At 44.9% G+C, this 13,764-nt stretch overlaps 1 protein-coding gene and 1 non-coding gene across 2 annotated transcripts in view; one reads left to right on the top strand and one right to left on the bottom strand.

The window, feature by feature from the left end:
- Positions 1 to 13,764, bottom strand: part of LOC126094744 (uncharacterized) — a 143,045-nt gene that overhangs the window by 70,948 nt on the left and 58,333 nt on the right. The gene's annotated exons all lie outside the window — the stretch shown is intronic.
- Positions 6,144 to 6,217, top strand: Trnat-ugu (transfer RNA threonine (anticodon UGU)). Its single transcript has one exon. It is a non-coding gene; the product is annotated as a tRNA-Thr (tRNA).

Genomic DNA, 13,764 nt, shown 5'->3' on the forward strand with positions numbered 1-13,764 from the left:
GTGGACCACCCTGTATAATAAACGACATGTAGGTAAGGGATGAGTGTGGCATTCGTGCCTTTCCGACATGCATGTGGTAAGTGTTGAAACGTGAACTGTGACGATATTATTACCAAATGCATCCAAACATGACCCCGGTACAAATCCATCAGAGAATGAAGAATCCGTATGGAGCAGTAGTGTCATCCACTGTCCACTCATCGCAAGAAGTTTTAGAGCCAGCCATCTCCTAGTAAGGTTATGCTTATCCTATTCTTCTTTGATTAGCAGGGTCCATAGCTTATTGATTTCAAGGAACCTGGTGTCTCCTTCACTAGAGAACGCTACCCATGCGATTATCACGCCTTCGGTCTCTTGAAAAAGGCCATGAAGTGACGGACGAGAAGGTGCAGCAGTCAGTCACGGATTTCTTCATGCAGTAGAACACGGTGTTTAACCAAACGGATATCTTCGACCTGGTGCCAAGGAGAGACGTCTACAGACGTTAAAGTAACCTCTGGCGTGCCACAGGGGAGTGTTATGGGACCATTACTTTTCACAATATATATAAATGACCTAGTAGATAGTGTCGGGAGTTCCATGCGGCTTTTCGCGGATGATGCTGTAGTATATAGAGAAGTTGCAGCATTAGAAAATTGCAGCGACATGCAGGAAGTACTGCAGCGGATAGGCACTTGGTGCAGGGAGTGGCAACTGACCCTTAACATAGACAAATGTAATGTATTGCGAATACATAGAAAGAAGGATCCTTTATTGTATGATTATATGATAGCGGAACAAACACTGGTAGCAGTTACTTCTGTAAAATATCTGGGAGTATGCGTACGGAACGATTTGAAGTGGAATGATCATATAAAATTAATTGTTGGTAAGGCGGGTACCAGGTTGAGATTCATTGGGAGAGTCCTTAGAAAATGTAGTCCATCAACAAAGGAGGTGGCTTACAAAACTCTCGTTCGACCTATACTTGAGTATTGCTCATCAGTGTGGGATCCGTACCAGATCGAGTTGACGGAGGAGATAGAGAAGATCCAAAGAAGAGCGGCGCGTTTCGTCACAGGGTTATTTGGTAACCGTGATATCGTTACGGAAATGTTTAGCAAACTCAAGTGGCAGACTCTGCAAGAGAGGCGCTCTGCATCGCGGTGTAGCTTGCTCGCCAGGTTTCGAGAGGGTGCGCTTCTGGATGAGGTATCGAATATATTGCTTCCCCCTACTTATACCTCCTGAGGAGATCACGAATGTAAAATCAGAGAGATTCGAGCGTGCACGGAGGCTTTCAGACAGTCGTTCTTCCCGCGAACCATACGCGACTGGAACAGGAAAGGGAGGTAATGACAGTGGCATGTAAAGTGCCCTCTGCCACACACCTTTGGGTGGCTTGCGGAGTATAAATGTAGATGTAGATGTAGATGAGGGAGGATAGCCTTAATTGTTACGGCGATTTTGCGTGATTGGGATACCTGTTCTGGATTGCGCGGAAAAAATTAAGCCTATAAATATCGATACTTTTTGGAAAATATCGATATATTGTTATTTTATCTGCAGTCCTAGTTCCCTGCTATACAGAAGGATAGAAGATGTTTCTTGAGATTCTTTCGTGGAGTGACTGTACATTTGGAAAGATGTAACATGGATAGAGTTTATACTTGCTGCAAGAGCCAGTTGTGAATTACTGTAGTGTAGAGACTGCATTTTACTCAACAGTAGCTGTCCTTTGACATTCATTGCAAAATTATCATTCATGTGTTTAGAGTTTTGATACTTATTGTGCATCCTCTACATTTCAATTAAAATTATTTCATAAAAAAAAGTAGCGGGTAAATTTCGTAACTTACGTACTGTTTGTCTGAAACAGTTTTTATTGTTTATGATAATGCCATAGGAAGACCACAATTTTCAAAGTTAATGTGATTCATTTCTATTATGAAAAAAAATCGTTGTGCTACCTCTATTTAAAGCAACCTTTTTATTCATTTGCCAACATTGCTCGTCTCACTTTGATATTAAATCTTAACAGAAGTGTACTGTCATCACTTGCACTATTGCGTGGACAGCTAGCTGCATTTTTTTATAACAAAATAATTCCTTTTGGAAAGTAGCTACGAATGAGCTGTAATTCTATCTGCCGCCCAATGCTTTCTTACAGGGATATGAAGCTGTGATTTATTATGTGGTAAGCAGAGCTGTCCATAGCGCAGACAAGAATCAGTCGCAGGGCCAAAACGAACTTTGTGATGTTGAGTTATGAAATTGTACTCATTTGTAAATTTTTTGTAAAATTCGGGAGTGACGTTTTTTTTAACAAGACGCTGATTCAGTGGGCGATAGTTAGTTGGCGTGTTGTAATTATTTGATGAGGAAGTCATTCTGTGTATTACTGATAGTTATTCTTTCTATTCAACTTCATTTACAGATTATCAGATTCAGTTTCGAGTAATTTGCATCACACACATCAAATGAAACTTACACAGTGAATATTCATATTCCAGTGTAGTGTAGATGCACACTAAGCATTATACAGAAACAAACTGAAATGCAGCAGGCAAATTTGCGTTCCTTTTTCGTTAATTTTTATATTAATTTAAAGAATGGGAGTGATGGTATATGTGCAAGGAAATATTTATTTAAGATCATAGTGACTGGTAGTATGGTGCCCTATGAAATTCCCTTTCTTTAAAATGGCGAAGCATAAATTGTTTTCTAAATGTTTTGGGTATATGGGAAGACGCAATGCGCTCTAGCTGAGATGGGGGAACACGAAATGTTATGAGGAATGTCCCTTTGTGGGGTGACAAAGGGACAGGCATTGACTTCGTGGAGCTGCGACTGCAGCGGCGTCCCAGGGAGCCACTAAGCATTGTCTGCTTTACAACTTTGGCCAGTGGGCCGCCGGGATGCGGAGAAGCACTACAAGCTGCTGCTGAAGGCCTCTTTGTCATACTTTGCAGACCGGCTTTGTAGACACTCGTCGTCCGTTTTCGAAAACACGAGGTGCACAAAATAATGAGCTAGCTTAATTCTACAGGCCTATAAGAAATTTATACTAACCATTAAAAGTGGCACTGCTGATCTAGTTCTGTTCTGCAATTGTGGAACATGAAACGTTACAACAAATAATTTCGATGCCAGGTGGAATATTATGATCTTTGTAGGAAAACAGTAGACATATTAAGATTGATCTTGCTGTTTTTTTTCTTTATTGCAATTTCATTTCTCTGCTCCTCACAGGCAGGGGAGGGGTGGCAGCGGCACAGCCCACCGCTCTTCAGCCAAAGGGCTTTACAAATACAGAAGGTGAACTCCTACATAAAAGGCGGATAAAAGAGAGGGACATAAAAAACACTTTAAATGGAGATGATAGGAGTTAAAATACACACTAATACGGGGACAAACACTGGGGGATAGTTAAAAAGTCGACATAAAGTTAAAAAGAACACAGCTAGCAATGTGTAGTGCACTTTAAAACACTGCAGACAAAAACAAGTTAAAAGTTGGGCACAGTATAAAAAGCACACGAACAGTCATGGACTATATACAGGTCGAGCACACAATTAAAACCACATCACTTGATGACACTGTAGAACGGCACCAAACACAACACAAACACAGCACACTTGATAATGAATAAAAACCTGGGAGGATCTGCCGGGGGGGGGGGGGTGGTCAAGGAAAAAGGCAAAGGAGGCGAGATGGAGGGGAGAGAAAGGGGGATGAGGTTGGGGCGTGCCGAAGGAGGGCGGGGGAGGGAAGAGACGGGAGATGAAAACAGCCGAGGAGGGGGTGCACAGGGACTCAGGTGCAAGGAGGGAAATCCGCTCTGGGAGAAGGGGAGAGGAAAAATGGGGGCCCTGGGGATGGGGGGGGGGGAGGAACAAGGCCAGGCTATAGTTGGTAGGAAGGGTAGATGCCACAGCGAAGTTCATCATGTGGGGGAGGGGGGAGGTGCTGGAAATTGCCCTGATGAAGGAGATAGTGTGGAGGTGGAGAGTGGGAGGAATACAGCGATAGAAGCGCGGCGACGGGAGGGGGGGTGGAGAAGACGTAGTGCTGCAATGGCTCGCCAATATATACGCTGGCTCGCTAGAGATGCGCAGGCGCCAAGGGTTAAGGCTATAACATCGTCGTAGAGGAATCATAGAGCATGGCGACTTCCAGTGTCCCCTGCCGCACAAACGGTCCATCGGCTTCTCATTCGCGACGCTGGAAGATCGTGGCCGCGAATAGCTGCAGAGCGCATGTGGGCGAGTGTTGGCGCCTAGTTTAAGCGTGCGGGCTTTGATTCTCCGTCTGTGTTGATTCGGATTCGTTCGACTGCGGCCGACGATGCCTTAGTACCGTCAGTGCTGGTTTCCATGCCTTGCTCAGTTGAATTCCTGTACCTCTGTTGATCAGGTCGTTACTTATACGAATTTCGACTGCTTGTTTAATGATGGAATCCCAGTTCGTGGAAGCGGACGAAAAGATCTTTATATATACTAAGAACAGATACCATCTTAGTATATATATACACTCCTGGAAATGGAAAAAAGAACACATTGACACCGGTGTGTCAGACCCACCATACTTGCTCCGGACACTGCAAGAGGGCTGTACTAGCAATGATCACACGCACGGCACAGCGGACACACCAGGAACCGCGGTGTTGGCCGTCTAATGGCGCTAGCTGCCAGCATTTGTGCACCGCCGCCGTCAGTGTCAGCCAGTTTGCCGTGGCATACGGAGCTCCATCGCAGTCTTTAACACTGGTAGCATGCCGCGACAGCGTGGACGTGAACCGTATGTGCAGTTGACGGACTTTGAGCGAGGGCGTATAGTGGGCATGCGGGAGGCCGGGTGGACGTACCGCCGAATTGCTCAACACGTGAGGCGTGAGGTCTCCACAATACATCGATGCTGTCGCCAGTGGTCGGCGGAAGGTGCACGTGCCCGTCGACCTGGGACCGGACCGCAGCGACGCACAGATGCACGCCAAGACCGTAGGATCCTACGCAGTGCCGTAGGGGACCGCACCGCCACTTCCCAGCAAATTAGGGACACTGTTGCTCCTGGGGTATCGGCGAGGACCATTCGCAACCGTCTCCATGAAGCTGGGCTACGGTCCCGCACACCGTTAGGCCGTCTTCCGCTGACGCCCCAACATCGTGCAGCCCGCCTCCAGTGGTGTCGCGACAGGCGTGAATGGAGGGACGAATGGAGACGTGTCGTCTTCAGCGATGAGAGTCGCTTCTGCCTTGGTGCCAATGATGGTCGTATGCGTGTTTGGCGCCGTGCAGGTGAGCGCCACAATCAGGACTGCATACGACCGAGGCACACAGGGCCAACACCCGGCATCATGGTGTGGGGAGCGATCTCCTACACTGGCCGTACACCACTGGTGATCGTCGAGGGGACACTGAATAGTGCACGGTACATCCAAACCGTCATCGAACCCATCGTTCTACCATTCCTAGACCGGCAAGGGAACTTGCTGTTCCAACAGGACAATGCACGTCCGCATGTATCCCGTGCCACCCTACGTGCTCTAGAAGGTGTAAGTCAACTACCCTGGCCAGCAAGATCTCCGGATCTGTCCCCCATTGAGCATGTTTGGGACTGGATGAAGCGTCGTCTCACGCGGTCTGCACGTCCAGCACGAACGCTGGTCCAACTGTGGCGCCAGGTGGAAATGGCATGGCAAGCCGTTCCACAGGACTACATCCAGCATCTCTACGATCGTCTCCATGGGAGAATAGCAGCCTGCATTGCTGCGAAAGGTGGATATACACTGTACTAGTGCCGACATTGTGCATGCTCTGTTGCCTGTGTCTATGTGCCTGTGGTTCTGTCAGTGTGATCATGTGATGTATCTGACCCCAGGAATCTGTCAATAAAGTTTCCCCTTCCTGGGACAATGAATTCACGGTGTTCTTATTTCAATTTCCAGCAGTGTAGTTAAGGCTCACCGGCCACTTGACCATCTTTTTCTTCTGTGCGAGTGCAGAAGCAGTGCCCGAACTCTTACGGGAATCGGCAACGCGCCGCGAGTAATGAGTATAATGGGCGGGGGCACTACGAATGTAGTGCGGGACAATACGTTGAGAATGTGGGTTTCGCGGGAGGCGTGCCAGAGATAAATCCCTGCAGTCGCGCTGTACTCTGTGTCCTCGGTGGCTCAGTTGGATAGAGCGTCTGCCATGTAAGCAGGAGATCCCGGGTTCGAATCCCGGTCGGGGCACACAGTTTCATCTGTCCCCGCTGACGTATGTCAACGCCTGTAATCAGCCGGCACGGTAGCTCAGCGTGTTCGTTCAGAGGCTTAGCAGCCCTCTGTAATAAAAAAACTGCGCTAATCGATCAACAACGAACTTAAACGGATGTCTTACGACGTCCGCCCCGAGCAGATGCAACGAACAAACGCGAACAAAATGAGATTTAAAAAAAAGAAAGATGGATAGAGCGTCTGCCATGTAAGCAGGAGATCCCGGGTTCGAGTCCCGGTCGGCGCACACATTTTTATCTGTCCCCGTTGACGTATGTCAATGCCTGTAACCAGCTAAGGGTGTGCGTTTCATTCAAAAGATCTTTGTCTCTCCGTAGTACAAGCTCTGTTCCGTGTGAAGACAGTGTTCAGCCACAGCAAACTTTTCTGGCTGACCTAGTCTGGTGTGACGTCTGTGTTCAGGACATACATCCTTAACAGTGCGACACATCTGGCCAACGTATGATTCCCCATACTGGCAGAGCTTTTATATATATCCCTGGTCTCCTTAGACCTAGGTCGTCTTTAAGAGAACCCAGCATAGTTTGTACACGCGCTGGAGGGCGGAAGACACATTTTATTTGTCGTTTTGTGAACGGCCTGCCAAAGTGGTGGGCTATAGCCGTTTGACTTAACAAGGCTAATAATAAACACTTAACTGAGTATACTAATTTTACATATACAAACCGGACTGTTTAAATATGTTTAAATTTCATAATTAATCGTTTAACATTGCGGAGAATAAAAAAAATGGAAAAAAATGATGGAGTCAATAGGAGTCGTACCTGAGCCAACGAATTACCGTTTGATGCGCTTGACACTTCTGTAGTACGCCTTTACAACACTGTTGCTCAAAAATTCCTCATACTCTACGCATAAATATTTAGAGAGAATTTTACCTTTTACTACGACCCACTCAGGCGAAATATTCTAGGGACATGAAAGATGCATTGACCTGCTTCTATTCACATTGTCTGTGCCAAATCAACAAGCCTCATCCCACACCCTGCTTTTGTTGGATTTACGTTTGGATTAGATTTATCTAACTTATTAAATCACACTTTCTCTTCCGAATCTCTACTGGAAAAGGGCCTCCTTAGCAGATCATTCGCAGAAACTAGATTTCTTCATGTACTCACGTATTCTACCACAAAATAAAGCCTTTTGACTTACAGGTAATAAACGTAACTAAACTGAAAATATTAATTTTATACACATAAACGGAACTGTTTAAATATATCTAGATTTTATAATAAATTGTTTAACTATTGGAGGAATAAAATAAAATGGAAAAAGAAAGTGTTAGCAGCAGCAAGAACTGAACCCGAGCCAATGAACTGCCAGTGAGTATGCTTGACCACTCAGCCGCAGTGCTGTTACGGCAACTGCTCTTCAGAACATTTCATACTCTCCGCTTGCACAATACGTTACACGAAATAAAAAAAAAATACTGACCTGGTGCTGTAAACAACATAGCACTCAAAGTGCGGGAAGGGATGGTGCCACATCAGAGTATACGCTGTCGAAATCAGATGCCTGTGTCTCTTCTCTGAATTGATCGTATTGTGGCCGACCGTCATGTCAGCACAAGACACCGGTTTTTAGTTACCGTAGAGACAGAGCTACAAAACGTGTTTTCGTCCATTTTATTTGCGTAACAGCATGCATTCAATGACCAATGGCGCAGTTTTAGTTTGAATTCTGACTTGCAGTCGAAGAGAAGCGGCATAATTTTAGTGCTATATTTAGAGTATGCTATAGCACAGTGGCACACAGTAACCGCCCACCACTGTGCACTACAGCAACTGCCATTTGTTGTAATGCTGTGCATTAGAGGTAACTTATAACATCTTTGTCATAATGCACGTGATTCATAACATCAAGAACGCCTGGGCAGATATAAGAGATGGTCTGATGCCACCAAATACTGCCAGGCTACATAAATAAACTAACACAGAAACCGCACCTACTAACCATCCATCAGAAAGCCTACTATAGACTAAAACTTCTAACCTGCAGAACTTATGGACTGCATCCTCTAACATAGAATGTAGTGTTCTGCGGTCGGCAGGACAAAACGAATAGCCCGCATCTCGTGGTCGTGCGGTAGCGTTCTCGCTTCCCACGCCCGGGTTCCCGGGTTCGATTCCCGGCGGGGTCAGGGATTTTCTCTGCCTCGTGGTGGCTGGGTGTTGTGTGCTGTCCTTAGGTTAGTTAGGTTTAAGTAGTTCTAAGTTCTAGGGGACTTATGACCACAGCAGTTGAGTCCCATAGTGTTCAGAGCCATTTTTTGACAAAACGAATTATCAAGATTGAACACATTTTATTATAACCAAAACGCCTCCTTGGCGCGCACTAATTTCCAACCGCAAAAACAACAAGAAGCATAACAATTCTAGTGGTGGCAAACACCATTTAAGAGTACAAGACAGTGAAAACAAAATAATAACCAAGATACTGCTCTACACAATTACAAAGAGACATCTACCAATGCTACAGCGAGTGTCTACTATGCTAGAGCCGGCATAGGTATTGGCTGGAGCTGTCCTAGCTGTAGGTACACATTGCTGGTCTGATTGCTGACGTGCTTACAACGCCAATTCGGCGGAGTGCTACACGTAGTCACATTAGTTCCAATTGATGGATCTCTGTCACCTGGCTTTTCACGAAGTATTCCCGTGTTTATGCGGAAAGTCTGTTGTTGTTTACATCCACTGGCGATGTTTCGATCTGAGCTCTTGAAAGGTCAGCAGCTCACCTTGCTTGTCTGTTGTGCTGGCCCTCTAACTGACAAGGGGCCGCTACGACATAGACTACAGCCACACGGACATAATTCGACCAGCCCACTCTTATGCCAATGGTTCCTAGATTTCCACTCCTCTAGAACTTTACCACTTCCTCCAAATTCCCTAACACCATGCACTCTTCACCTTGCTTTCTGTATCCACCCATCCTCTCTCACTAACATCCTCTATTAACTTACACTAACTGATCAAGAGTATCCAGACAACTGTTAGTGGACGTTAGGATGAGCTGTGTCCACCCTTCGCGCTTTTGATGGGTTACACTCTGTTGGGGCACTTGCGTGGGATGTCTGAATGTCTGTGAAGGAATGGCAGCCCATTCTTCCTCAAACCCGAAACCCGAGAAGATAGTAATCTTGGATGCAGTGGTCTGCAGTGAAGTCAGTGTTCTAATTCATCCCAAAGGTCTGCTCAGGTCGGGATTCTGCACAGACCAGTCCATGTCAGGAATGTTATTGTCTGCATGCCACTGCCTCATAATTCCTGTTCTACGACAGGATACACGGCCAGGATCTTCGAAATGTTCCTCCACTATAAGCATTACAAAGAGCTATAAAAGTGTTCTCATCTTTCAGCGTTTTGCGTTTCTTAAGTGCATGAAGGGGACCACACCTCCCATATAGTAACACCCTCTCATGGCATTACACAAGGTGACAGGTAATGTCCTCCAGGCATTGGCCAAGCCCAAACCCTTCCATCGAATTGACACAAGGTATATACTGATTCATTACTCCCAGTCGTTTCCAATCATCCACTGTCCAGTGGCATCGCTCTGCACATCACCTCATCATTGGTTACGGAAATATGTGACTAAATGAGGAGCTGCAACACCATTCTATCCCACCCCATTCTTTTTAACTACCGCACGGTCATTGTGCAAGCTGGTCTGCCTGTAGCACTTTGGAACTCACTTTGACATAGAGGCGTACACAAAATCGGTGACATATTTCTATTGATCTGCGGTCCATTCTCCATGGTACTGTGCCCTACAGTCCTATTTGACTACGTCGTTGGGTCTAGATTGGAATTCGTAATGGTCGACTCCTGAGGATCTCCACGTTAAACAATGTATGCTAAATAGTGTGCTCTGAATCACTTGTGCCTGCATCAGCATTGATACTGAACCTAAATCTGAGCCCTTGAAGGGAGTTCGGCAGCCCACCTGGCTTGTCTGTTGTGCGGGCCCTCTAATTGATAAGGAGTCGCTACGACATAGACTACAGTTACACGGCCATAATTCGACCAGCCCGCTCTTATGCCAGTGACTCCTAGATTTCCACACTTCCAACCAAAGTTTTACCACTTCCTTCAAATTCTCTAACATCATGCGCTCTTCACCTTGGTTTCTGTATCCACACTAACTGATCAAGAGTATCCAGTCACCTGTTAGTGGACATTAGTATGAGCTGTGTCCACCCTTAGCCCTTTTGATGGGTTAGACTCTGTTGGGGACACTTTCATTGGATGTCAGAATGTCTGTGGAGGAATGGCAGCCCATTCTTCCTCGACAGCCGAAACCAGAGAAGATTCTTTCTTCCCATTACTCCGTTTTTAATTTCCACATCAAAATGTATTCGACTGGATGAAAGTGAAAACAGCTTGATAAGGAATTTTACAAGGCGTTACACTGACAATGAATTAAAGAGTTTCCTTGGTCTGTATAGTATTTTCAGGAAGTTTGTCTCCAGATTGCATGCCACTGGACACCAGATTATCAAAAAGGTTTTGAGGCAATCGAAACAGAGGTAAGTTAAAATAGTATGTTGTACTATCAAGAGATGACAAAAGATTTTTATTTGGCGACAGGTGCGTTAAATGTTGGAATCAGAGCTTAATGATTCCAAGCCGAGTCTGACACAAGGACCAGGGAGCGAAGGTTTACAAGACTGGTTCCACACCCAAGCATTTCTTGTGCAAAAGCTTATTCTGTGGAGGAAGTTGAAACATTTGCAGTAACTTTGGCACCTAAGCGTATTAATTTGTATCCTTTTGGGCATCACAGAAACATTTATAACAAAGATAAAGCTCTTCGTTTTTTGTTGAACTATAAATTATTATATGCCAGAACTGCGAGTTTGCCATTATCTGACCAAGAGCATAGTTTTAAAATCGTTTACGTTAGAGGAGAACAAATCATCACACACTTTCCCCATTGCCCCGGGTGTACTAGAAAGAGTTCCATTGAATACAGAAGCAAATTAATTTACCAAAATTTTGTTAATCAATGAGTGAGTTACCACAAGTATAAAGATAGAGGTATGTGAAATTATGGTCTGAATACAGGTTTCATGTGCCCAGTGGCTATCCGCAAAAAAGGGCGCAAGAACAAAGGGAGCAAAAGCTCGGTATGCGCTATACGCCTCAAAAAATGTTTCATTTTACAAATGTAAAGATAAATTAACAAGTATTTAGTGTGGATTTCTGAAGAATCTGAAGAAATTTGGAAGATGTATTTTGCATTGAGGGGAGGAGGGAACATGATATATGCCCTAAAATGAAGTGAATATTGCAAATTTCATAACCTGCAGTGCAGAGTTCAGGGAGTACTGAGAAAGTCAGAAAACAAAGCTGTCCAGCAGAAGGATAAGAGACAAATTAAATCCGATTTTACTGGCTAAGCAGCCAAAAATTTTGTAGATTGGCATCTGTGTACATTTTCCACATGGAAAGACCGTCATTAAAGATATTGTTGCACTGTATGACACTTTCATGAAGTACTGTAAAGAGTAGGCACACAGGAGCACTAACTCCTCATCCATGGGCAAGTCCATACTTATTTATTGCTTATTTAGTCTGACAAGAAGACGGCCTTAAGGTCTCTCTTGCATCTGATCAGAAGCAATATATAGCAAAGATATTAAAAACGTTCAGAAGAACAATAATAACAGTAATTATACGAATGGGTGGTGTCTGGTCTTTCGGATGTGTCTCAAAGAACACACACCATGCAGAATCTGCAGCTGTGATTCATATTATGTAAATTGAAAGTGGAGGGTGCAAAAAGCAAGAGGAAGGAGAGGAACCGATGATATCAGCTGCATCAGGACTTTATGTGGAAGGTATGCCAAACACGGGATCTCCTGCTTACTAAGCAGTTTCATTGACCATTCCACCACCCAGAAATAATGTTCATAACAAATGTGTAGACTATCTTGGAACACTCCTCGGCGTATCCTCATTCCCACCTAGTGCCACCACTTTTCTGCAGTCCTCACACATGTGCTCATTGCTCACTGATTTTAGATTCCCAATGGTAGTGGAAAATAAATGCACTGACAGTTGTTGACTGATTGCCATAGAGGCATATCAGTTATCTGAATGTGTGGTGTCTGTTCTTTCAGACATGTCCTAAATCTAAAATTAGTGATGAAGGAGAACATGGCCAGGGATAGAAGATAAGTGGCGGTGCTAGGTGTGGGTCAGTCGAGGGACCTGCTGAGATAGTCTACACAGTGGTGGTTAACATTGTGTCCAAGTGGCACATTAGATAATGCAATTGCCTAGTATACAGTAGAGATGGGGGATGCGCTCTTGAACTAATTCATAGAGTTGAATCTTTCAAAGGAGTGAACAATCAGTGATTCAGAAAAAAAGAACGGTAGCTTCAAACGTTTCCCACGGCAGAGAGAGAGAGAGAGAGAGCATATCAGCAGCGCCTCTGCTGGTCACAGCACAGAGCACGCCACACAACACAGCCAGCGCCGGCCTCTGCCCTGCTTCTACCTTGGCTGCCTGCCTTGTGCAGTGCCCCATTGGATTTCGTGTTTCACATATGCCGTGCCGTCCCTGTGCGTCGTCTGCCGCGCGCAGTGTCTGGCGCAGCTTAACTTCACATCGCACTCTGTCGGCGATCGTTTCAGTCGCACGTTCTGCCCTCTGGGCAGTTGACGCGACCAACAGGACAGAGAGCCACCTAGCGGATAACATAGGAACTACTTGCAACAACCTGCTCACAAGGGAACGGACGATTTGTTTCGGAGCGGGTGAGTTCACCGCTCCCCCCACCCTCGGAACTCGCCCGCTCAACGCTCACCCCACCGTCTCGACTCTAGCCAGAGCGTTGAGCAAAGCGACTCAGGTGTCACTCTGGTCTCTGCGGTCTCAGCTCACGCAGTAATACAGCTCGCGGCTCGACCTGCTCGAATCAGCGCCTCTGCATCGGAGTTCGTCCCTACTGGATATTGTTCTTCGTAGTAATACCGCTATGTATATTACATTATTATGTTATGTATACATCAGTTGTTTTTATTTTATTTTTATTTGTTTAAACTGATTAGATTAGGTTCCTGATGACTCCTCTTACTATAGGATTTTTATTATGGACACTCGAATTTACGCTTTAATTACGAGCGAACCAATAAACGTATCGCAAAATGTGATACACCAATATTTTCCTTGTTTTATTCTGCGTAAGGCTATATGCAGCACTTTCGTTTTACAGTCAAATTTATATTTTTTTTCTTATTCTGGTACGGATTTTGCGATTTTAGGCGTCTTCGGAAGGAAACGTTCACTTTAAAAATATATGGCTTAAGATGAATTTGTATGAGGTTAATGAAATTTTAATACATTATAGCCAAATATATTGTTAATGTAAATCTCAAGTTACAACATTTTCCGATCACCCAAAAAACCACGATAGTGCAAAATAAATCAATAATCAAAAACTTTGTCATATCGTGGAAATTTCAATCAACAATACAAAATTCTTACTTATTA

The sequence above is a fragment of the Schistocerca cancellata genome, chromosome 8 (assembly GCF_023864275.1).
Source record: "Schistocerca cancellata isolate TAMUIC-IGC-003103 chromosome 8, iqSchCanc2.1, whole genome shotgun sequence".
Lineage (NCBI taxonomy): Eukaryota > Metazoa > Arthropoda > Insecta > Orthoptera > Acrididae > Schistocerca > Schistocerca cancellata.